Genomic DNA, 27281 nt, shown 5'->3' with positions numbered 1-27281 from the left:
ACTTTTTGATAAATAATTCGTTCTTATTGCGAAATAGGAGCACTATTTATCAATCTGTAATAAAAGACGTGAGGAAATTCTATCTTTTTTAAAGAAAAAAATTTTTCAGGCGAAATACCCAAAAAGAAGTTTGTAAAAAACATTCATTTTGTTGAGCAGTTTACATAAATTGAAGTGAAAACTGAGAGTGGCGCAAAACAAATTGGAAATTGATAAAAAATCGAGACATTGTGTAGATCGACCACTGTAAGTGATAAGGTGATGATAATACGTGATATCATCAAAATGATTTGCAACTGTTCGAAATTGAAAGTTGGATAACTTTCGGCAGTTTTTCTGCATTTAGGAAATTTACATTTCGTCTGAAGTATAAATGGAAGTTTGTAAAAGTGCTTGAGTAGAAGTCTACAGAGAGTGTTTCTTACGTTGTTCTTACAGAGCAGAAGAGTAAGACACGTTTTATCGAACTTTAAGGGAGAAAGAATGTAGAAGATATTTATAATGAGGATTCTGTTGCTCAGAATTTTGCCCGTTCGCATAACCATTCAAACATAACGTATCTTCATCTGAAAAAATCACGCTTTTTACTAAATTATTATGTGGATTGTACATATTTTGCATGCTTTCGCAAAACTCATTTGGGGTATCTAAATCATCTTCAAATAACTCTTGCACTGGAATAACTTTGTAAGGATGACACTTGTGCTTTCGAACTATTCGGTGTTCAACAGATTCCCTCATGGGTAAATTGGCCCCAATCTGCCAAAGTTTGGTGCATAGATTTTCTTGCAAATAGAGTAAAGCTTCAAGCTGTTCATTTCCATCTCAAGCAGAAGCCAGTTTTGGGCAAATCTTTTACATGACCAAATTCAATTCAATAATTCAGCTGCTTCTATTGGGGTACGTGTTCGATCTTTTTCTCGTTCCCTTACATCACCATTTCGAAAACCGCAAATGAAAAAATTCAGAAAACTGCATTTAAAGATAAAAGTTCAAATTTTCGAGCTTTTCTCCCAAAAACACTGTTGAATCCTTCTGGGACTCACTGTATTTTATACTGTCTTCCCACCTACTAATACATAATGGTTTGTACTATCAGTCCAACTGAATGATTCCTACTCAAATTGCAAAAAAATGAGACAATAGCCAGACAGGGCCAATCCCTTCTGACTAAACAGTTGTTGCAAGTCTGATTCTGAATGAAACTCGTCGATTTCATTCATGCAGTAGAAGAACGGCCTGCAAATTTTACGCAAGTTCAAGGCAGGAACGTCGGGTCAGATAGTCAACTGTTTTGGAGCACGTCATTAACATACAATCAAACAGTGCGTAGACGTAATAAGTTTATGCGGACGACCGGACGTTGTCTGCAGCTGTATCTCTTTCGGTTTTGGTCCATCTCCTGCGGCAGCCGATTTATTTAATGGCGAAGTGGATGGCGAAAAACAATGGAAAAATGTAATGCAGCAGGCGCATAGCGGATCTTTGACTTGATAGTGCTTGCTTTAAACAGCAAGAACTAATGCGTTTTCGGGCATCTGCTTTGATTTATGCTGGCTGAAGAGTAATGGTGTACCTACTTAATAAATCAAGCTAGACCCGTGCCATATGGGGATTTGGAAATTGATTTTGTATTGAAGTATTTAACAGTTAAAATTAATTGAAGTCATGGTGGTATTTGTAGTGGGGCACAGCCAAGTACTGCTATAAATAGTGCTTGATGGGTTTGAATTGTAGCCACAACATGTGTATTTAGAGTTCAAATTCTGTTAAAAAAATTCGCTTCGAGTTCCCAATTAGCGATAAATTTCCATCAACTTATTTTCCTTCATTTTTTTTGGAAATAACGTGGCAACAAAGGCTGGTCTATCTAGTAGAACCACCGTAAAAGTACGTCGGTGTAAAGTCGTAGGCGCGTGCACAAAGGCCATTATATGCATCTGCAGATACTTGATGCATTTTAACGCCCTTCCAGAAGTTTTTTCGTGTCTGTCAGTATCACGCCCTCGAGATAAAGTTATACGTTTCAGAGTGGTACTTTCTGATGCAAAGTGTAGGAAGCAACCACGATCAATAGAAAACAATGTTGGAAGAAAATCACACTTTTTAGGATATACTTAGGTACTCTTGTTGCTCATAAAATTTGTTTTTTAATCGCAAAATTATAGCGAACACGATGTGTAAAGATGATGAAAAATTTACATTTGCGGTCACAAGGCAGGGATGAAAATAGGTAGGGAACATACTGAGATTAGTAGAAAAATATTAAAGAAATTAAAGCAATTACTTGAGAATTGACGACAGAATGCCCAAACATTTTATACAGGGTGATTCAAACGCGTTCTGGCAAACTTTGGAAGGTGATTGCTGCCATTTCAAAATTAAATTTTTTTTTTGGTTCATACATGTTTAATATTATTGGAGAATTTTTTTTTAAAACAAAACGTTATTTATTCTTTCATTGATTGTTCAATTCCAAATAAAAATCCTCWCTGTAGTTTTCTTCGTACAACGYGCGTGTTAGATTCCTCAGGTGCATCAATACGACTTTAAATTTKTAACTCAAAAAAGATGCATTGTACGAGTGAAACTCTACAGAACTTTTTTGCTGGAAATTGAACAAGCAATGAATATACATGGGCAAAATACTTTTTTYCATAAATTAGTAGCGACTCATTATTTTATATGCAAAATATTGAAAGTCATTTCGGCGCCTGCCGCTACAAGCTTTGAATATTTGCTTAAAATTGTTACATTTCAAGCGGTTTCGGATACTTATATGAATATATTTGAATTTATTTTTAGTGTCTATTTTCAACAACAGGATTCTTATTTATTAGCACTTTTCATCTTTAAATAATGGCAGCAATCACCTCCTAAAGTCTGAGCACTTTTTCAACAACGCTGTTCAAAAATATCTATTTAGTCTCCTTTATGAACGTTTTATATTACAGGTTTAATATTTCCAGAGCTCCAAGTTAAATTACTTTAATTCATTTGGCTCACTGAAAAGAGAAAAAACAACATGAATTCGATAGTTCCAAGTTTCCTACATTGATGAGAAACTAGTAAAGCAGGGTGAAAGAGTCGCTGTTAAATTTTCAACTAGTACTTTGTTTTATTCCATTATTATTTAGCTTTAAGTATTATCTTTTATTTTACTGTTCTTTTATGTTTGAATTTATAACAGGAGGAATTAGTATCCAGGTATATTGTTTAAGACTGAAAAGTAAATAAATTTATTCAAAATTCAAACTTCAGTCGATAAATTAAACTAAAATTAGTGAGCGTTCAATCAGTTTAATAGTTGCAGAGTAAAATAAAAAACATTCATTTAGGACCAATTATATGCAGTGGAACTTAATTTGTTTTTAAATAGTTTTAAAAGTATAAAAAAATGTATCAAAGTTGTTAATTAAGATTATATTAACATGTTAGTGGTTATTGTATCAAATATGAAATAAATATTATTTTTATTACTATTTCACGCCTTTAAAAATTGTACAAATTGTACCCTCTTCACATTTTAGCGTTTAAAACGGATCGATTTTTCTTTACTATTAACTGGTTAAAGTTCTTTGATTTTACGAACCATCAAAGATAAATGGGTTTCTTAGTCGCAATAGTCTTGAATAAGCTGCCACTAGCTGGCCGAAGAAAGTCTTAACTTGCTTATGCGTTGACGGTTATCATTCGGATGATTTAAGAGTTGTTTTAATAAGACACGTTTTTCAGTGCTAGAAAATGAAGAATTTGCAAAAAGTGGRGATCTGAAAGTAACAGGAATGAACGAAGTTTTATCTGCATAAAATGTCGATATTGGTTTAATTATTGATTCATTAGTTGTTAATTTTCATTTAGRGGCTTTYATGCAAATAGTTTCATTTAAAGGCAGATTACTTGASAAACAGAAATTAATTTTATTTCATMCATTTACTCGTTTTAATAATCGATATTTGTTTAATTAGTTATTTTTGCTTCATTTTATTAGTTGATAAAAGGCTTTCAGGCAGGRCACTAATGGACGAGRTTTTCACATCCAGAAAATGGTGRCGTCGATTTGKAAGTTTATAATCASAAAACATTTTTYACTGAARAACTATTTTGAACCGGAATTKGTTTGAAACTCAACTCCATTTGAATGGCAAATCATCTGCTATTATTTCAGGGAAAAATATGTTTGATAAACGCACATGTCAACGATTTTTTTCCTACTCGAAGTTAAAAAATCTTGAAAATGGCTCAACAAGAAAGTTTTTGTTTTTTGAARCAAGACTAATTTTCTTTGATCTCAAATTGGCTGCAAATCGTTGTGTAAATCGACTAACGTAACAAAACAGCGGTCGCCCGAAARTTCTTGTTTGATTTAATCTGTTGAATCATTGGCTGTTAATTATACAATATAATAACAATACAATATCAAAATCATTCAGGTTGAGCAATGGCAATSGAATTAAATTTTATTCGATGTGTGGATTAGGATCATTTATTTGCTGTTCTTCCGKATACTTATCTTTCATCGGCCCAAATAATGTAGTTAATTCTGGTCTATTCAAGCAACTGCAGACGTTGATGGCTTATTTTTTCAACGGTGCGCTATCTCTTTGTCAGTCAGATTTATTATCTTACGTGAACACTAAAAGCTTGAAATAGTGTTACATAAAATGACTATATTGGTTAGGTTGTAATACCGTCTTTGGGCCGTCGAAGAAATTTGTTAGATTTATCCATTTTCCTTGAAACATTTTTGACTATCTTTCCGATGGCAAACTTGGAACTTTTCCCTCTTTAAAATCTAGTGTTCAACAGTGGTTTTATGGTAGATTTCCAATGCCCAAATAAAGAATGGGTCACGCTGACTCCCTCAAAAGGCCGCTATTTAAAAAGAACGAAATCGCGCTACCATCGCGGTCATTTCTGCTGCTTATCTGTCGGGTACTTCTTCAACCTACGTCTTTCGTTGCATCTCGTCGATAAATCTACACGTATCCCGGGAAAAGGTGAACGTTTACTTCCGTAAACAACCGTAGTAACTGTTTCGAAACCATTGCGGTGACGTTGCTCCATCATCAAAGCAAAGCTGTTCCTGCATCTCGTGCTTCAGACGATAACGCACAATGGAACGTGAAAAGATGCTGAACGATGTTGTCACTTTTTCCGGGAAAGTTTCATCGCACCATCATCCTTTGAGCTCAGTTGGCTTAAAGCAGGCAGATTTAGTAGTTGATAGTGGGTAAATAATTCTCGTCGGAATAACTTTCCCTGTTTGGTTTAGGATATAATGAAGGATTGTGGTGGATGATGAGCAAGCAGACCTTCGGATCGTTTCTGCAGTCTTCGACTCTTCGGCCCAGCATCGTTAATATTCCCGTCCGGGAATAACAAGATTCATGTTGTCGATATACTGTTTCATTAAAATGCAGCCTCTTATCCGACCTTGTTGGCCCCTGTACCAATTAAGTTAAATCGTTCCATAAAAGGCGTAGGTTAGGTCCGAGAAAAATATCCAGCTTTTCTTATTCCGCGCTGCCTCTTCTACATAACTGTGCCTTTAATTGGGTACTTTGTTCCGAGCTGTCATTTGTTTTTATCGGACCGGACTACTTGATTTATTCTAATTGGTAAATCAGTATGCAAAACAACTGAATGCCGTTCGATTCGCGGTCGCTTTGCCCATTATCGATTTAAGTGCTTTTCGATATTCAATCGAATCGGCTTTCGGGTCGTTTTGGCCTTATTTGTAACCTTATTAAATGCTTTCCTGGCAGTTTTACGCAGAACGCTGCGGTTATCATGGTACACCAGCTAATTGGCTTCTGGGGTTAAGACATGGGTGCAAATTGATCGCTTTACCTAATGGCCAATTGTTCAAATAAAGTACCGCATGTTTCAGCTCTTAATTTTCTAAGTTCTAACTCAGTACCTTCATTTTTCAATTTTTTTTGGGGGCGGCAGCCCTTTTTAACTGTTGTTGTTTTTTCTTCATAAAGTTTTAATCATTTATCCGATTATAGTAAATGTCGGCATTCAAACACTTAAGGATTTTTCCTTAAGGTTTAATCACCCAGCCTCTTTGGAAGTGTGTAAAAGAATCCCGTTCAACTAACAGGCTGCGGTTAATACACTAGTTCCTCGATGTCAAAAATGTATTTAGGCTGATAGAATGCACTTTGAGGAATTATTGTAATTTTTATATTAGTTTGTAGTAAATGTTATGCACTTGCAGTAGTTGTTATTAAATTTTTGTTTGAAATTTTTACAATTTTGTCATAGCACGAAAGACACTTGGAGTTGAGGTACAGACTTTGAGTTGGAGAAAGACCCATTGGGTTTCCATCGCTTGTTGGAAATTTACGTGACTACATTGTCCCGAATTTCATTGAATATCTCGGAAATGAAATAGAATGTGAAACAGCAACAAGAGACAAAAACGTTTCCCAATTAATCGGTGAATAGCACTGTGGATCCGTTTTATTGAAGTTATTTTTGTTGTTCAAGTTTTGATACAAAATAAAGAGAGGGTGGCCGACAAAATCCATTTCGAAATAGATTGGGGGGCTAAAACTTAAGAAGTATTTGCAAGATAATTAGAAGTGTTTACATGCCGAATTTCACTAGAATCGAATGCAGGTTCAAAACTTGTGAAGAAAAAAACAAGCAAAAAAGTCTACGTTTTGTATTTCTGAAACGATGCTGTTTGGGAATTTTTTATATCATGTAGGGACATTGTTCTAACCGGTTCTTTTGATCCCCGAAGTCATCAAGATTAAACTTAAATCACCCTGTATACATCGATTGCATTGGCATTTTTGTTAACGTCTAGGACGTACACCATATGCAGTCGTATGTACGTTCAAATGACGTGATTTTAACGTACTTCACCACGTCTTTTTAACGTAATTGTCTGGGAGGAGATGGAAGGTGTAGAACAGGTTTATTGTGGAGAGTGAGGGAGATTTAGGCATAAATTTCCATTAAAAGATCTCTGGTATTTAAGCTTAACAGTTGCTAGCTATTCATTAATTATATATTATTGAATTATAATCACACATAATTACGAATCTTGTTTCATTTAATATTTTATGCAGTGTGCTCACACAATTCTATATTAATTTTCCAAATGTGGAAAACTTCAACAGCGTTTCGAGGCACTTTATGGCAAATTATCTTCGTTATTTCATTAATATTCTTCGGCACTTGTCATAAATCGTTTCACACTTTAAGCGTAAACATATCTCTTCTAAAAAGCATCACAATTCTCTCCAATAGAAGGGGGCCCAGGGCGATTAGATTAAAATCCACCTAAACCCTCCATTAACAAGTAATAAACACCGAGGCTATCAATAGCCTTTTACACCCTGCATTCTTCCATGTGCAATTTGATACCTACATTACCGGCTTGGTGTGGCCTGGTCAGCACTTTTCTCCTCTTAAACAAAAAATAAATAAAAAGTACAAAATTCCTTGTATACTCACGAGCTGGTCGAACTTTTGTCGCGTTTATGTGTCATGATTTATYTGCAAAATGTTAACTATTGCTTTATKTTTTTTCTGCACATAATTATTCGTTAATCATAAGTGCSTTAATATGTTTTATTTATTTATTTATTTTTCTGTCAATTATTTCAATTATCAKGGAAAATATCCAAATATCGATAYTGTTGGTAGTGTGTGTGCGTGGTTGAAGATGGGCGTGGTTGCAATCAAAGAARCCTTTTGTTAGCGTCAGTATCTTTGAAAATTTTATTTGTGGCATATTTCAGAATAGTTTCAATTCCTCTTTGGGAAAAAAAATCTTTGAGTTTTTCTCGGTAAGTGTCGGACAAAATACAGCCTCAACCTCTTCTCAACATTTTTTCTCACATCAAAATCTTAATTCAGATAAAGAAATAAAAATGCACAGAAGCCTTTCTTTGAGAAACGAAGTTAACAAAGGTCAGATAAAAAAGTGGAAAAGGACGAAGATAAAGAGGAAAAGCTGTGTTGCATGTGAAACATAACAGTTCGAAAAATCAAGTGAGATGTCGGAGCAAGATTTTTATATGCAAATGAGAAATGCTCTTGAATTAAATTTTAAAACGATGTAAATGGGATGTAAGTGGAATGTAGCGGATAAATGACATGGAATAATTACTATTTTTAAATTGAGTATTATAACGGAATGTTCGTTCGAACTCGAAAAAATGTTAGATTTTCTAGACCAGGATCTCTCGATGTCTGGGTTTAGTTGCAATGAAAACTAATATTCTGCATCCTTTTATTTTATTTTTCATTCATTCACATCCCAGAATGTATAACTAATTTTTATTAGTCTCATCGTTCCAGCTATTGCTGAAGTTTGAAAAATATTTTAACTTTATATCTCGACTGATTACTTCTGAAGTTGTGTAATTTTCAAATCAAGTGAAATTTGAATGATCAAACCATCAATATATGTAAATCTATTAATCTTTAATTCTGATAACTGATTAAAAATCATCTTCAAAAGAATCTGAACCATCTTCCTACAGGTCCTTTAAGGTTGTCTGAAAAAACCGATGAGTTTTTAGTAGCCAGTAGCAAGCCAGAATGTTTCTTCAATATTATATTAGACGTTTAGGTTTCTTCTCACACTTTTCACCCGGCTGGACTTCCACCGGTGTCCCGCCCTCCGTTGAAGGTGTCATATAAACCGATCGCAGACAAAAATAATGAAGATAACTGCGCCCAAGAAGAAATAAAATGCAATGATGTCGGACCACCCGCATCTTGCCTGAATTTTATTTTTTCCACTCTTCTCGGGCTCTCTGTTTATGCATTCGAAACGAATTATAATCTGTCTCGGATAGCGTCTCCTCGTGACACACGCCTCTAAAAATGACATGTATCGTATTCAAACCAGGTTGGAGTTGGTCGCTTTTTGCGTGAGCAAGGCCACAACCATAAACAGTCCATTTGCATTGAATGATCGCTCGAACTGCAATGATTTCAATGAATCCAACTTCTAACATACACGTATGCATACTGTTGTGGCTCAGTTTTTGCGAGTCTTCAACGAAGCGCTTGCATTTTGAAGAGTCATTGTTAGAAATACCATTAGAAGCACCCATGTCAAATCAACGTTTATGGGAAGATAATTTCATTTTTATCAATAGTTTTTGTCGATATTGAAGAAATCAACCCCATAAAGAAATAGAGCAGCAATGATCAAAATGAACTTACTGCCGGAGATATGGAAAATTAGAGATTTGCTTGTATGTTTACAAGAAGCCTTGGATTATTTAGAATAATAATAATATTGGGATCTTTGGAAGTGATTTTAATTATTTAATGCTTTACTTTATGTTTCCTGAGTTGCGTTTTCTGCTTCACTTTTTAGCTGACCATTTTCACTCTCTTTTGGCAATTGGTCCTTTTTTGATTTGATTTCTCTCTTCGTCTTAATATTCTTTTGAATTCGTTCTTTCTTCAGAAAAAAGTTATAGCCATTTCTACCCTCCTCGTTCGTTTATTAAAGCTACAATGGTTTTTTTTGTTGTTTTGCTCTATTTTTTTTCGGATTGTAATGTTTTAACGTTTTTCGTTTTTTCTTGATTCAGAAAGTTTGAATGAACCCAAAACTTTCGAGAAAAAATATTCATTTATATTCAATATAGTTCTTTGCTACCGTTTCGCTCTTTGTCTTTTTGCCATTGATTGATCACTGCATTGCTTTTTTAACAAACACTTTTTCAGGACTCAGAAAGTTCCACACTTTTCAGTTGATCATTTTTACTTTTACGTTTTTTGGTTGATAATTTTYTTGATTTGATTCCTTCTTTYGTCTGATGATTCTTTTGGATYYGCTTTGCTCAGAAATAGTATTTCTATTTCTACATTCTCCGTTCCATTATTAAAACTACAATTTTTTATTTTGGATTTAGATACATTACAGCATTCCAATACTTTTAGGAAAACATTATCATTTATGTTTAATATTCTTTGTCACAGTKCTGCTCGTTGTTTTTTTTGTCTTTGGTTTATCATTGTATTGTTTGCTGCAGTTTTAATTTGTTAAGTTCAAGCTGTGCTGTTCATTTAATTATTAATCTCTTCTGTATTTAAGGTTTGCTTTTTTAACGAACTTTTTCTCAAAACTTACAAAATTATTACAATTTGCAGGTTATCATTTTCATAAGAATTCTCCTTATGTCTGATTATTCTTTTGGATTCGTTCTTTGTTCAGACATAGTATTTCCATTTCGATTTCCATTAAAGCTACAATTTGTTGTTTTTTAGTAGTTTTGATTTATTTCCTGATATTATTGTGATTTTTGGACGAGATTTTGTATGYTTTTTTAATTTAGAAAGATTGAATCAACCCAATGCTTTTTGCAAAACATTATCATTTAGTTTCCATATGCTTTGTCACAGTTTTGTTTTTTATTTTCTTGTCTGATTAATCACCATTAGGGCTTGCTTTTTAAMGAACACTTTCTAAGGATTCAAAAAGTATTTRCACTTTTTAGCTGATCATTTCTACTTTCTCATTTTGCGGTTGATCATTTTCTTGATTTGATTCCTCCTTTTGTCTGATGATTCTTTTGGATTCGTTCTTTGTTCAGGGAGTACTTCCATTTCGACCTTCCCAGTTCTGTTAAATTTAAATTCATTAAAACTACGATTTTCTGTTTTTTTTAAGTAGTTGTGCTTTATTATTTCCTTACATGTATGTGTTTTTTCGATTTAGAAATATTGATTCATCCCAATACTTTTAGGAAAACATTACGATTTATTTTTCATACATTTTGTCACCGTTTAGTTCATTTTTTGTCATTGTTTGATCACTGTGTCGTTCGTTGCAGGTTCAAGCTGTGTTTTTTCATTTAATCATGATTCATTAATTTCTTGTGTGCTTTTTAACACCAGCTGATCCAACGAACAAGTTCCCACATTTTTTGCTGCTTTCTCTGTTTTTAAGCGTTTTCAGTGTTAATAATTCTACGGTCTGTTCGAGTTTGCCTACAAGGAAACTGAAGCCACGAAATAATGAAATGGAATGCAGAATATACAGAAAATCAGCAGGTCTTGGTGAATTTACAATGGGAAAAGAATATAGTTTTTACAAAAAAATGCTTTTCTCTGAAAATAAGGATTTTTCCGAGTCAAGAAACTAATCTAGCACTAAGGATACTCTTCCGGTGTCTTGTTCAATGTAAGATTGAACAAAAGTTAATCAAACCTAGATAACAATGACTTCAGGTATGCTAATAATAAAGTTGCTACTTGTGAATTTGCAGGCAAAGTGTGACTTTTAATAACTGAATCAGCGTGATTATTAAATTGTTACATTTTCCCATTTGAATGGTTCGCTGGCAGTTGGAACGACACGGTGCGCCAATAAATCTAGCTCGCATAGCAGTACTTTGAAAGATAACAATGCAAAACGCTAACGCAAGCAACGCTGAATAAATACAAATATCGCAAAAAAGCGAAACTGTCGTTAAACAACTGTCGATTAGTTGTCTCAACCTCAGAATGAGTCAGGTCAACATCACTTGCAGGCGCCCGAGACCAGTTTTGCAAGTCTGCACTCTTTTGCACGGCTTTTATTCTTGGTAGTACTTTTAAAATGCCGTTTTTTTCGTCCACTTTTGCTTTATGGAATTTCATTCAATCGAAGTCACAGCCACCAATAATATTCGCGATATGTGGAAGTCACCGTTTTGTGAATCACTGCCATCAGTTTCGGGTTTTACCGTATCATCACTATTTGTTGTTGATTTTTTTATTCACTTTCCCAGTATCCATTGCTTCATCCTGTGGGCGGTTAAATTCAGCTTTTTCACCATTATTTGGCTGTTCATTTTCACTTCCGACGTTGTACAATGGATACGAAGACAATGAAGAATCCAGCAGTGCGAAGATTATTTGTGGCATCACCAATTGCTCAATTTATAGAAGAACATGGCCTTAACACTTCAATTACTATGTCCATTTGTCCATTATCCATCGACGTAAGTCCGAGATTCTCACGTACCGATTCACAGTGAGTGGAAACCACAAAGAATTAACCACCATTATCGGTCTAAATGCGGCTTTATTAAGCAAAAATGCCATTCTGGCTGGGTTGGCTGGGCAGAATCACCGGCAAACAATAGGCAATCAATTCTGCCAACTTTAATGCAGGATAATTGGTCGGGATTTACAAGAAGGGTGCACTGCTAGACAGGCGACGTCCGATTGTGATTTTAAGTGTTTGCTCTTCGTCTCCCTTGTGTCGAAGAGATCGTTAGTCATAAGTGTTTCTTGGATTTTTATGTTTATTTATCGCTTATATTTAGTGGGTTTTTGCTGCCGGCTTACCCAGTTTATCCTGGCTTTTATGTTAGTTTTGATGCAGACTGCCAATGTGTGAAACTGGTGAATTTTTCCGGTTTTTAGGCCGGAGTGACAAATAATTTATTGCTGCTTACGGAGCGTCAGGAAAAAAATCTTCTTAAAACCCCAAAAGCTCACCACTTTCAAGCAATAGCCGCGAAGGGCAAACTTCTTTAATAATTTACATGCGAGTTCATTTGCACTTTGAAGAAAAAAGGGTCTTCAAGTTGTTGGTGCAGTTTCGTTGACTTCAACAACTCGAGTATCTAAATTGATGTGGGCAATGGATAAAGTTTTGAGAAAACCATAATTTTCTTGCACACCGTGTAGTGTATTTTGGCATCATCAATTTGTGAAACTGTTCTTTCGATCATTAGCGTAAGGACCTATTTATATTATGAGAAAACGAAGCCATAAAGTTAAATTAAATTATATTTACTAAACGAAATAAAGCTGGTTGGCCAAATGATCGCGATCTAAATTTAAATTTAAGTCGCACTTTTTAGCACAATCTTGATGGTTTTGCTGGCAGGCACCATTTGCAAGATTCACTTGGCATTTGTGCTTTTTTTCTACTTGTGAGTAATTGTATATTAATAATGTTAAGCCAAATATTGTATTTGACTTTTTCAGAAAAAAATAGAAACAAAAAAAATTGTTTTCACTTGCAGACCAGCAGCAAATAATTGAGCAAACAATTTATTCAATAATTTCTTTCACATCAGTGGCACTTAATTCAATTCTATACAGAATAACGGAACCACCGCCGGTATTTGCGAAGGTTCATCTCATAGTTCATAGTCCAGTTTTGGTTGTTTTTTGCGTTTCTTCCACTTGCCTAATTAGCTTATTTGAATAACAATTACTGTCCACAACTGCGTTTATGTCCAATCATGATAGACCAACTAGTTGGACGTCTATTGAACTTGACCCACTAGCCGCTTTTCCCCAGGTTATTATTTTCCGATCCAATAATAAGCGTTTTGTAAATGGGGCTCAAAATATACGGTATCGGTTAATACTGTGGGACAACAACATCAACACAGCAATAATATGAGGATTCTGATCAAGTGATGTCATACCAAGCGTTCCGCGATTATCATTATCAATTCAAATTAAGAAATTACTTCATTCGTTCGCGGACTATTGTTAAGTTGTTTCCGTAGTTTTGTAAGATTCGAAGGAAACATTTTTATTTGATGAACAACGTTGTTCGGTCGTTGTAATTGGTTGGATGATTAATTGTACTCGCACCAGCCTTGACACCAATGGTTTTAGGCCTCATGTATTTATCTAGTGACTTTTTTTGTATTATGATTAGAATATGAGACGGATTATTGTTAAATCAAGCAGGATAAAGCTTGTATTAAATCGTTTTCTGAACTGGAACCCCAATGCCTGAAGCGCTGATTTTTCGACAGTAACTAATTGAACTTGGTTTTTTCCATCAAAGTGATCTCATCTCAGAGTGGAAGATTATGGAGTGTTCTTGAGACTTACTACATAAAGTAAACGGGTTGCTTTCACGGATGGAATATCTGCGGTTTTTGCTTTGGCTTGTTTTTAAGAAAACATATATTTTGCTATTTTTTGTTAGTAGAAATCTATCAAGTAAAATGAGCTAATTTACATTACAAGAATCACCACTCCGACTCTCTTTAACTAGTTCAATACTTCGCAGAAGAATCGAGAATAGCGGAAACTGTTCAGGTTATTTTCACATTCCAGATCCATGTTTCTTCATATCTAGACGGTAAATCTCAATAAACTTTCAAAGAAGTTCGGCCGATCGTGTTGCAAGTTTGCTAATAATAAAGAAAATCGGTAATGCAACTTTCCCAAGTGTGAAAACACAGAATCCAGATGAGGAGCAGTTAGAAATTACAAACCATTTAGTTCGTTCTGTTGAAATCCTCCAAATATTTCCAATTCTGCAACATTTCCATTCACCTCAAGGAAGCATCAATTTTATAAGGAAAACACGCGAGACGCTTTAGATCAGAAATAATCGCCACTTTCGGCGCATTTTAAGTGTTTCTGAGCGGTTACTATTTTTAACCAACGATATTTTCCTTAATATAAGCTCAACGCTTTATACATGCAGATTAGAGAGTTTTATAGGTCGGAAACATTCCTCTGAGCTGAAAAAACTCGCATGTGAAAATTTGAGCGAAGATTTCATACGGGGTAGAAGTCGATTTTTCGAAAAAATCTAAATTTTCTCAAAATGCCTCCAATTCTACATCAATTTCATCTCAGGGAAGCGAAGAATGCAAAAAGCTCATTGAAAAATGCGTTTGAAGCTTTCGATCAGAAATAATCGATATTTTTGGTTAATTTTAAGTGTTGCGCGGTTGCGACCTCTGACCAACGATGTTTTTCTTAATAGAAACCAAAATCTTTATATTCTATGCACATTGGGAAGTTTTTTAGGTCGGCATCAATTCATTGGGTTCAAAAAACATGCATGTGGAAATGTTATTAATGGGCGAAAAGTTCATAAGGCCTCAGTGTTAATTTTTCGAAAAAAAAATCAATTCTCTCCAAATGCCTCAAAGGCTACATCAATTTCATCTCAATGAAGCGAAAAATGCAAACAGCTTATTGGAAAACTTGCTGGAAGCTTCAAATCAGAAATAGTCAACCTTCTTCGACTCATTTTAAGCGGGTTTTGGGTCTTTAACCGTCGATATATTTCCTTTCCTAAACAAACTGTTAATAAACCCTGGAGAGTGATATGTAACCGTCCAAAAGCTCAGCATGTCCAATGTTTGGAAAAAATGTAATTATAGTAATTTGTTTAACATTGAACTGCAATTATAATGATTACGTGTGTTATGCGGTCTAGCAGGTTGTTATTATTTGTTTTACTCTATGGTATTACGACATGTACATAATAGATTCCATCAGGTATTTGCAAGTTAAGGACATCAAAGAGCGCTGTGGCAAAGTTTTTCTGTTTTAATTATACCTTTGTTGTCACATGGCAGACATCAAATTTTGTGACTTTTAATGTTTCTTACATAATTGTTTTCGCCTATTTTAAACGATTTTCGTATCTTTTTACCTCACTGTCCTGATAAGAAAATTACAAACATTTTTCTAAATGTTTTAGAGCTCATTATTGTTTGTTTGTGTTCAAATTGTTTTCTCATAACAAAGCTATTTGAGTATAAAATACTCAATTCTTATCATAACAATCACAAATAATTGCCTACGTGTATTTTAAGCAGATTTATAATTACACTGCCTACGGGCTAAAAATAGGCTTTTGATTCAGGAAAAACTACATTTATTTTTCTTTGCTTTCTTTACAATGCGAATGGTAACACGCTCTTTTTTGACTGTTTAAATCAAATTTAACTGGACTGGTGAAAAACTACTGTGAATGGACGCCTTCATCTGTTTATTGTTATTTATTTGCTGTTAATTCTTAAGCATCTTTTTCAGTGTACATTTTATTTGTCTGCACAAAACTGAGATTGTTTTCTTTAGAATCTATTTTTTCGGTACAATATCTGTTGCGGTTTAATGCCTTTAGCTGAGAGAACTACCTAAATAACAAATTATAAATAATACATTTTCATGATTTTAAAGCAAGATCCCAAACTGAATTACGTGTATAAATGTGTTTCTTTGACGTTTTTGAGTCACGTTTCTACCAATCGTTTTACATTGAATTTTTTCAAAACTATTAATAAGAAACATTCCGATTTTAGCAAAATTTACGTTTCAATGAGTCCATTTGACGTTTTAATTGAATTTTGGACAAGAGTTTGACATATTTGAATTAGTTGTAAACCGATTGGCAATGAGTCAATAAAATCGGAGCTTAAAGTTTACTCCATCTACCAAAATTTGTATTTTTTTGAAATGTTGCAAAAAAATTGATTTGAGTGTATGACAGCTTTGAGCTACCCGTTAGTCAATTTTCTATCTGTCAAAGGGCAGCGGGGTTTAAAATTATGCAATTTTCAGCTAAATTCGAGTTTTGTCATTATTCTATAGCAATATCAGTCGCTTTTAATATGAATTTGACATCTTTGAGTTAGTGATGAACCTTTTTGAAAGCTATTTTCGAGTTTTAAAAGGTATTTTTGAGATTTTATAAATACTTTTAATTTGAGTTCCATTTCGAGCAAATATTTGGAACGTTTGAATTAGTAATCAACTGATTGGCGAACTGCTTATTTTAGTTTAACATTTCCAAGTCAATTGTTTGACAGATTTGAACGGCCCTTTAGTGCATTTGCACTCTGTCAAAAAATAACAATGTATTTTACGGCAATAACAGTAGCGTTGGACAATTTTTCGAAACCTTTGAACTTTTGCTGTTCTTTTGGAGAAAATCAATGATTTACAAAAATGTCCGTTTTAATGTTGTCACACAATTGTCTCAAATTTGAGTTTCAAATCTATTTGACGTTTTAATTGAGCTTCGCTCGAGGAGTTTGACATTTTGAATTAGTGATGGAGCGATACGAAATCTGTCAATTACGTTGGAGCTTAAAGTTTTCGGTATCCACCAAATTTTGCTTTTTTTGAACGTAGGAAAGTTAATTTTTAAGTAAATGTTTGACAACTTTGAATTATCGGTTAGTACGTTTTCACTCTGGCAATGAAAATATGGGATTAAAAGTCACACAGTGCAACAAACCTTTTACGGATATTTTATTCGATTTTGGTAGTGGTTTGACATCTTTTAGATGTGAAATGTAATTTCATTGAGCGCGTTTACGCTTTGCGGTGGAATCAGGAGATTTTGGCAGTTTGAAGGCTTTGAGCCAGTTTACAGTATATGAAGAATGTTGCTTAATATGCACAAAAGCCCACTAAGTTTTTTAGTTTTTGAAATGTACATATTTTATTTTGTGGAAATAGTTTGCAAGTGCTGAAATTTTAAGCAAAACTTGTTGGTTATCTAAGAAAATTAATGCAAATGCTTAATATTTTATATAATCTCTTCAGCTTCTGCTTTATCGGCGGGTTGGAATGTGGCGGTTTTTTTCAAAAATAGACAACCCTTAACCTTCCTTCCCTAATGTAACTTCGTTAACCTAATGTAAGGAAATGAATGTAATGGAAAGTTATATAAATTGTCGCATTGACGATACCAGTGAGATAACAAGATTATTACGCCTAGATTAAAGTATGACGTTGACTAAACCAGTGCATTAACACGAGTTTTATCGTCACATGATTATTAGCTACGGTTATCATACTTGGTGTATAGTTTGTTATCTACGTCCAGAAAAGTGTAAAATTCGGAAGAAAAAGAAATGTTACTAGATTAATTTTAAAAAATCAAGGAATTCAGTTGGATAAGAGGTTCTTATGGCAAAGCACTGTTTAAGACTACAGCAAAAACTGGAAAGCGATAATTGATTTCTTAACAAGTTCAAGTTCAAGTACGAAGGTCAAGCTCAATTACTGCTGTTGCAAAATTTCATCCAAGCCAACTTGTTGCTGTTATTAGCTAACAAATATTTGATCCAAATCTAGTCTTCACATTCTAGTACTTTGTTCGAAACGGGACGATTTTGATGACAAAACCTTCGATTTTCTACTTTTGCTCGCAAATAGTTGGATAAGTTATGAGAACATTTGGTGCAGCTCTGAATGGTACTTGTTTCGTAATAATAACATTGTCATGTTCACTCAACCAGGGTGTCAGCTTCGAAAATTTGAAGATGCCATTCGGTAGCTGAAAAGTGGCAGCTGGCCACTTGAAATATAAAAGTTAAAGTACCATTCGATGCGAAGGAAACCAAATGAAAAGAGCACATCAATTTCTGAGTGGGTGCTAGACATAGCAGACCACCACATATTTTTAATGCAGAATGACTGTACGTTTCTACACTTGTTCGTTGCAGTACCGTGCAGGACATTCACCAATCGGTACTGTTGACGGTCAGTTGTTCTAAGAAAACCGTCTAAAGTCTCTTTGATTTTTACCTTTCCCGGTCGTCATCTGTTTTGTCGGCAGTTGACGTGCGGACATGAACCCTGAGCAGTTATTGTTAGAGATTGATAGTTTCTTCACGGTTGGTTTCATAAACAGGCTTTGTTGTGATTTAAGGTCTGCTCTGGCTAAAAATATGTTCGCTTTTACTAGAACAATGAGCCACGAGACGGAGATGCGATGCGTGGAGCCAACTATACGCCGGTTCAGTATTGTGCATCGATGGACGATTAATAATCATGATGAATGTGCTCTATCTATCAATTTTTCATTTTTATACTCCTAGAATCAGTCGTTTTTGAGTAATTTCTTCTTCGTTCCATTAGGTGATCTTTAAGAGCCACCAGAAATTTTTCCCATCGAATTTGTTCGATGGGAATCGGCCTCTGATTTTTAAACTTGCAGCTTTTAGTTAGTCAAACTGGTCAAGTTTTCCAGTGCCTCAGCTATAATTTTGCATATTTTTCCCGATAAAACATTGTTTTTTCAATGTTGTTTTATTTATCACAGGCTGTAGTTATTCCAATAATGTTTTATAAACAATACTTCACAAAGAGACTCAATTAATAGCAGCACGAAACCTGCAAAGTGAAAATATCGTCTGGTTTGTCTGAGATTTTCTCTATTTACGTCAAAAAAAATCGAGGAAACTATGTTGAAATACGAGCATAAAAGTTGCGCGGGCAGCAATAGTCTGGAGTAATTCCAGGCAATTTTCGAGAAAATCTGCAGCTGTCCATCTAAGCAAGTGAAGTTCTTTAAAAAAAATTATTGTCTTGAAACCCATTGATTTTAAAATGAGTAACCGATAAAACACGTATAAAATCTGCTCGAGCAAGGCGCCAACACACAGGCCATTATAATTTTCTTCAAATGCAGATGAAATCATTCGAATGAGTAATTGTGGGCGACTTCAGAAATTCGATGATTTATTTCCTCAAAATTTGCCAGCCGCAGCCGATAAAGTCTGGTGATCGTGCGGGCCACGAAAAGAACTTTTTCTATTACCCATCGGTGTTTCAGGAAATGTGTTATTTTTAAAAACGACCACAACATCTACAATGAAAACTTTTGAGTAGTTTGAGTGTGGTGGTAATGTGTGGGTTAATGTCGATTTTTTGTGGGTTGAAACTAAATTAAACTGGAACGCCTGAGGTTTCGTGAATGTTTACCCAGAATATCTGAGGATGAATTTCCAGCCCCAGAATTTCAAATACATTCTCATATATGTTACTTTTATAAACACAAACCTTTTTCAGCAATCATTTGCATTAGTGGCTTCAATTAAACCATTGGATTTTTGCTTACAACTTCGATCTAATTAAAACTGCTGCCAATCGTTTAAAGATGCTGCATTCTTCGGTGGAAGCTTACCCTGTTTGCATTTCCAAGAAGTCGCCCTGCCTTAAACGGGAATTTGGAGTCAACAAAACAAAAGTACCTGTTATTTGGATTGGTCAACCGAATAGTGTTAGAGCAGGTGTTAAATTCGAATTAAAATAGGTTTTAGGCCTACCTGAAAGCGGCAAATCAGTGGCTCTTCCAATTTATAGAGCCAGGCTCTGTTTAAATGGGCAAGGAAACATATTTTACTAATTTGAGATTTGTCAGAACGCCCAGTTAATCACAAAGCAGATACATTTTTCTTGCCCTAAACTGTTTCAGATTTGCCAGGAATGTTTTCAAATTTTCCTGAGCACGATTTGTGGTTTGCATCTTTCTTCTCTGCAGGTTTTTGCAGTTATCTTGTGTATTGTCTATTATTTTTTTGACTTCGGGGTCTAAAATTCCCTTTTCACTTCCAGTCATTTCAAACTTATCTCAGCTCACCCTGTATATTTAGTAAGTAACAACAAGAGTGCACACAATTCAAGTAATTGTTGCAACACTTGAAAGTAATGTTCAGAATACTTCCTGCTGCCCATAAAAAAGTAATAACCTAAACGTTAGTACTACAGTTACAATCCTATTAACCATAGTTACACACCTCTCGGTATGTCGACTTTTTTCCCATACTTTGATCGATCTAAGGCAAATTGCTTTTCTCCCATTTCCAATTATTAACAATTCGTTCTGCGAATGCCGCAAATCAACTTTATCACTGGTCATTATTTAAACAATTATTGGGGGAACAATGGAACATCGAAGCGTACTTACGCTGTTCATGCCATATTGTTATCTTTTTACCAGTTGGAGTAATTTTCGTTTGAACTAGACATGTTCACTTGGAATTGGAATGGCATAATTTCTAATCTGGTTCAAGTATTTTTTATATGTGAGATGATTTAATTAAATATATGAACTATATGATGATATTTGTATTTGCAAACAATGGTTTCATGGAGTTACGCATTTGCGACTATTGCACGCAAGAGTAACGTGAAAACAATTGAGTTTTCAAACTAGTGAGATTTTTTAGCATAAAACACACAAGTTTCAATGGCTTGATATGTGTAAAAATAACACATTTTAATGGTCTTCAAACTATTTAGAGACGCGGAACATGCAATTGCAAATTTGGTTGACCTACTAAGAAAAGCTATTTAAATTTCTGCAAAAACATATAATAACTTTGAAGAAATTTCAATTAAGGATTTGTATATTATCTAAATCAAGAATCATTAGGTAATGAAACAAGGTTTAAATTTGAAGATGGAATTTGGTGATTAACATATTTAAATCGCTTTAAAAACAGTATACTTACACGATTTTTAGTGTAACCAATTTTAAATGTTTCAAAAGTGGCTTTTTGGTCTTCTCAATTGTTGCTGTATTAAAACTTCGTCGCGCAATAGTTTATTTTATTCTATCTAGTTGAGCTTTAGTGTCATTTTCCAAATGTAGCTTTAGCTATAATAGAACTGAAATATCAATCAATCAAGTTGATGTTGAAATAAGAAACGCTCCTTCTTTCCACATTTTCCTTCTCAATTTCCAAAAGTATTGATGAACAGTTTAAGTCACTCGATTTTCTCTAGTTCGCTTAAACTCCTTAAAACCGTCGCTCTCAGTCTTTCGTCTTTTTCCAATTCGATTCAAATGACTTTAGAGTCACGCAAAGTCGGTGTGAAAATGAATATTTGTATGTACTTTGACCATACGAGCAAAAATGTAAGTTTATTATATGATGACTGCACATATTTCATGTAATATATGTAGGAAAATTGCCCTTTTTGAGCATTTGTCTTGTTATAATACCCTGAATCCATAAACACAATTTATCAGTTACATTGTGCAAATCTTGGCCATCAACTTCACCCACACAATTCCTAATGTAATTTTCAATTAAATACCTCAATCAATTCACTAATAAACTTTCACGTCCAGTTTCGGATTAGACACGGTTTGCAAGCACTGTATTAAAATATACTTCAAGGGATTACCATTTATTACACTTCACACTTTAATAAACTCTTGCCAGCTCAGAACTGGAACCATAACTTTGAGTTTCCGACTCGTTTTCTGCATGTAATTACTCTCGACAGGTCTGAAGTTAAATGCGTTTTTTAACACGTATGGAGAATTAGTGGTGTTCAGTTGGTTCACATTGAGATGCAAGTAACTGTTCCAAGCTGAACCACAAGGTTCAAGAATTTTGCACTTGAACCTTGATGTCTTTGATTAAACAGGCTTAAATGTAAGCGAAAAAGGCGTTTAGATGCGTAGTTTTGGCCACCAGGAGTTCCTGATCTGAGGCCTCAATTTCGAGTTTTTTGGGACACTTGAAAGCGTCATTGACTCAATTTCTCCAGCAAGTATAAATGAAGAACTGGCTCTTATAAGGTTTACTTTTGCTTTTGAATCTTCGGGTATGTTTGATGCGTTTAAATGCTGGGGCGAAGACGGGTTTTCCAGTTAGTTTCAATGTTGCCTCAACATGTTCTGCTGGTTCTTCATTATGTTGATTAAAATGAGCTGCCATTAATGGGTAGTAAAGACAAACACGCTAATCGCAAACAACATTCTTCCCCCTAAAGCTTCCTCGCTAGTTGCTTGAAATATGATTGTTCTTGTAGCCTGAATAAAAGATGTAAGTTTATAGGAAACACTGAAGCAAAAAAGTTGAAGAAAAATTAAACAATAAATGGCAAATTGCTGTGCAATTCACTAAGAAAAAAGGAACGTCTGCATTATTATTTTTTACGGCGATTATGCCCTGTATATTTATAATAAATTGGCTTTGAAACAGAAGTAGAACTCATCATTATTTTCAAAAGCAGTTATAAGGCAGGTAGAGGGATTGATGGTCTCACATCGAAACATGCAATAATTCTTCTGCTAATTTTGAAGCAATTTGCCAAAGAAGAACACCTGTAGTCATCAAGAATTGCTTTAGCTTATTCTCCTAATTGGGATTGAAATAAATTAGTGCCTAATTATGAAGAGAAACAACAAATACAATTCTGTTGATTCTTTATATTTAAGAAACATTTATACAAAAAAAATCCGCCTTCAAATTTTTTCGTTCATAAAAAACATCTACCGTGATGATTAGGAGGCACATTAACAACGTTTAAAACGAATGGCCACATTTAAACGCATCGATATGCCCTGAAGAGCCGAAGATTGTCATTATTAATAAGGTCATGCATTCTGAACATAAAAAATATATAAAACTTGATAGGAAAAATAAAATACATTACGTTCTACGCTTCATTCAACGGCCGCCGACGAGTGATTGAGCTAACCGATAGGAAGAATTTCTGTTTGAATGCTGCCATGCGGAAAGATTGAATTTTGTAATAAATTTATGTTATTCACCCACGTTCAGTTTATTGTGAAATCAGATTTGCTACCGATGCAGTTAGGTTTTGATGAAATAAAACAGATGGTCTGGTACAAGGAAGATTCGGTTTCTGACCGGAAGCGAATTTGATGCTTATTAGCATCTTGTGTTTTCTGTTCTGTTAACTTTCAACTATGTCTGGTTTTTGGAGATTGTTTGCTTTTCTCATGTGACTCAACATTCAGCCAAAAAGTTGAGACAAACCAATGTTTTGTTGGAATATATTTACCATGAATACTAACTTAACTGTTTCATTGTTTCGCTTTTATTCTTACCTACTTATTTAAATACTCCCCTTAGCATTCAAAAGGTGCTAGCTGATATTCCTTTTGCGAGCTCATCCTGGCTAATATATCATTCGCGCCGATGAATAACAATGTTGATCGATTATTCATATCCTGAGGAGCATTTTCAATCATTTCTACAGTTAACCAACACTTCATGTTGAATATCAGTGGGGTTCCGATGGATGCGTAAAATTCAACTTTGGTCATCATTTTGCCTTTGTATCGGGATTTACATAATTCCCATCTCAATTTTAATCGGACGAAGTGAAATCGGATTAAAAAACGTATCTTCGAATCGAAGAAAAAGGAACAAAACTGATAATCCTGATGACGATGTAACAATTATGGGGCCGCTTGTTACCTTTGTTAGACGTTTGCCTGAGGAATTTTAATAGTCCATGGTTTACAACGTGCTTACCACTGGTAGTTTCAGATGAGATAAGAATATACAACAATAATTACAAACAGTTACTCGAGTTGGAGTGAATTAATGTAAATGTTGAAGTTGGAAGTGAAAAATGAATCCTTACTTTATCTTATTAGGTTTTAGTCCTAATACCTATAAGAAGTTTTTATTACCTATAATAAGATCCTCAACAATTCATTTTCCATCTGTAACAGTCGGTTCTCTTAATTAAATCACTTTAAGTGCAGTATCAGTACATTATAATGTAATTCGAAAGTTTAATTGATATTTGGGCGGAACTGGCGTGATCCCATTTCACAATACGATTAATCAAACATCACTGCGGGCCTAAGCAAGATAACTAAATTGATTTTCTAAAATCAATCTGAACATTTTGACGGTTTTCGACTGATAGATTTGACTATAACTGATAAGTCATGGGGAGATTTGAATTATCTGAATGATGCATTTACATTTTTAATAGCTAATCTCTATCGAACATTTTTATCGTTCGTTTTTTGTTGTTGTCGATTAGGTTTTGGAAATGCTGGGACAAAGTTATTAGACCCAGAAAAACTTTTTTTACCGCCTGTTCTACATCTTTATTGAGTTTTCAATTCGGGAATTCTAAAACATTTTGAATGGAGGAGCGCAAGGTTTTATTCAAAAAGAACTCATCTCTATCCCAACATGTTTTGGATCAATCCACATATTGGAGGCTCCATTCTCCGAAGTTTCACTTTTTTGAGTATTGACTTGTTTTGTCTAAGCCTATTTTTATATCCAGGAATGCCGATAAATCAGTTCCTTTCAGCAAAGTTTCCGCTCTCGGCACCAGTTTACGAAGAGCAGATTAGCAAATTTTTCCTTTCTGTTTTGTGTATCATATTGGTTAAGATGAAACAATTTGAACGGTTTTAAGGTGAAACGATTTTAAGATTGGTTTTGCTCAACGTGTTTTACATTTTTGGTTCATTGCTTTCGAAATGCATTTTTTCCACTGAAGTTTCTGTAGACGTGAAGGCGAATAATTCAATTTTTATGATGGAGAATTATCGACACAAAATCTGGCACCAGCTTGGTCATAATCAACCTTCCGTCTATTTGAATTTGCTAAACCCTGTAGGCCCAAACAATGTTTACGCACCAAATTTCTAACAAAATACAATAAATAAAAAATTTTTTTTATAACATTTTCTTCCATTAATTAATTAATTAAACTTTAATCCAACCGTGCATTTTTATCAATTTTTTTTGGATTAATTAAATTTTTATACGTCCTATCCATGAATTCTATGAATTCTTGTCCACTTTTCTCGAGATTATACAAGAGCTTACCGTTACATCTGAAGTCCAGATAAGGTGAATCGTTTATCTTCATCTTACCACGCGCGCAATGAAAATTTAAGTATCCCATAACCGTGGCGCTAATAAACATTTTAAATATTTATAAAATACTAACGAATTTCTTTTTTTTTCAGGTAAGGAGGACACTCGACGAATTTCAAGCAGGTTCTTCCCACATATTTGAGACTAAATGTATGCCCAAATGTGCACAAGGAAGTTGGAAGTTAGTTCGTAAAGTAGACAATTTTTTTTAACAAGAATCACATTTTAATTTCTAGTTTATTTTAATTAAATATTTACCTAAACTTATCTTGTTCACTATTTGGCTTTGCTTCTTTATTTTATGTGTTTTTTATACTAACTGCTATAATTTATTATTCATTATTACATTGAGCGTATTTTCACTTGTATTTACTCGAACAAGCAAGAACGGTTGTTCGACTGCTATGAAATGAATAACGAGTTCAGTTTGGAAGTATTTAAACCGTTTAATTACTCCCGAACCCCTTAAAAGGACTTATGTTCTTTTTATTTATTTATTTGACTGGCTTTTTATTTTATTTATGAAACGTTGACGGAGTCGATTAGGTCGGCGCATAATGAAGCACTTTATTGGTTTATTTACTTTTTCTTGTTGATAACAGGCTTTTATGGGAGGTAAAATACTCTAATCGACTCGATTTATGCAATTAGAGGTTTTCCGAAGTGTCTTTTATGGTGAATTCTGGACGGTTTCTAGTTCTTGTGGGTAGATGACTTGAAATTGGTTAAATTATTCTCTATGCTGGTGTTTCAAGGAATTTAAATTCGCTTTGAACTGACCAATTTAGATAATAGAAAAGGCCAAGTTAGGTGCAGATTGGCTAGGGGAATAATTTACGATTATTTACTAACAGGTGTAATAACGCAATTTAAACAATATATAAAAAAGCAAATAGTAAATGTTACATAAATGCAGGAGATTTGATTATTGTTGGAGGAAGTGGCTTGATGTGTATTTTTTCGGGAAATAGGTTTAGTACTCTGTACTTTAAGTGTTTTAATAGTTTAAATCAATAAATATATTTACGATTAAACTCGTTTTTCAAGCAAATGAATGCAACGTTCATTTTCAAGTAAACGGTTTCCAAAGCAATAACGCACTAATTTAAAACAAATATGCAATAAAATATTTGGCTTTTTGTTGCTTCCTATTTTTCTGTAGTCACCGCACATATTTTGTTGTTTTTTACTGTCTGTGTCTTATTCTTCACGCCGCTCTTTCACTTTGTTCCCTACCCTCGGTATATGTTTTATTTGGTATTTGGCAGTTTAAACAACCATTTCTGTCTTGATTTGCCTGTCTGTTTTAATCAACAATTTATTTTTTATTTTTGGAGTTTTTTGCTCGATTGTATGTCTCGCAGATTTTTACACCGCTTTTAATAATGTTTTGGTGTTAACTAAATAGTGTAGGTTTTAGTGATTTTTTATCTTCTGCATGTGCTTCTAAAAGTTTTTAAATCATATTTATTAGCAAATTTATGATCATTAGCAATTAATCCGCTTTCTAAGGCAATAACTATCCGTTGAGCTGCCAGATAATTTATGTGATTTCCTCGGTTGCAAAATAATACCAAGCAGTGTAGACCGTTTAAGATAGTTTCTTCGATAAGTGACATAATGGACGATAATGTAAATTTATTGTTATTTGTGTGCAACTCATAAATTACCGTTACACTCGTAGACTGAAGTAAGATTTCCAGATATAAAAATATAGGTGAAATACTTAGGTCTTGGTTGGTTAAAGCATTCCTAGCATCAGATGCAAAATCTTCAAATAACGATGCAGAAGGAGCGCAATTAAGCCAGCACTGGGAACTTCTTGGGCGAACATTCACATTTTACCAGTGGTGCTTGTTAGCTTAAAATGTTTGCTCACACTCTAAGTCAACTGCGAAGTGTTTATCTTCCATATATTTTCCTATATTATCACCCGCAGCACAAATAGGGCCCCTGTGAGCGCACCAAGTTTATCAGCCAGTTCATACATGCTCTCGTATCTTTGTGATAATTTCACTTAAAATTCTACAAAATTGAAAAAAGCATTGGTGGTTAAATTATCGTAGATTTATTTAGAAGTTATCAGCAAGGATAAAGTCGAATTTGCAACAC

The 27281-nt window shown here is 34.2% G+C and overlaps 1 protein-coding gene and 1 long non-coding RNA gene across 3 annotated transcripts in view; both read left to right on the top strand.

The window, feature by feature from the left end:
- LOC125503539 (integrin alpha-PS1-like) overlaps nt 1-27281 on the top strand; it is a 72469-nt gene that overhangs the window by 6839 nt on the left and 38349 nt on the right. The window lies entirely within an intron of this gene.
- LOC125503541 lies at nt 10685-26203 on the top strand. Its single transcript, XR_007280962.1, has 2 exons — nt 10685-11975; nt 25262-26203. It is a non-coding gene; the product is annotated as an uncharacterized LOC125503541 (long non-coding RNA).

The sequence above is a fragment of the Dendroctonus ponderosae genome, unplaced genomic scaffold (assembly GCF_020466585.1).
Source record: "Dendroctonus ponderosae isolate FM_Combo_2020 unplaced genomic scaffold, Dpon_F_20191213v2 Dpon_F_20191213_2, whole genome shotgun sequence".
Taxonomy (NCBI): Eukaryota; Metazoa; Arthropoda; class Insecta; order Coleoptera; family Curculionidae; genus Dendroctonus; species Dendroctonus ponderosae.
This window is presented reverse-complemented; position numbering and strand designations above follow the sequence as displayed.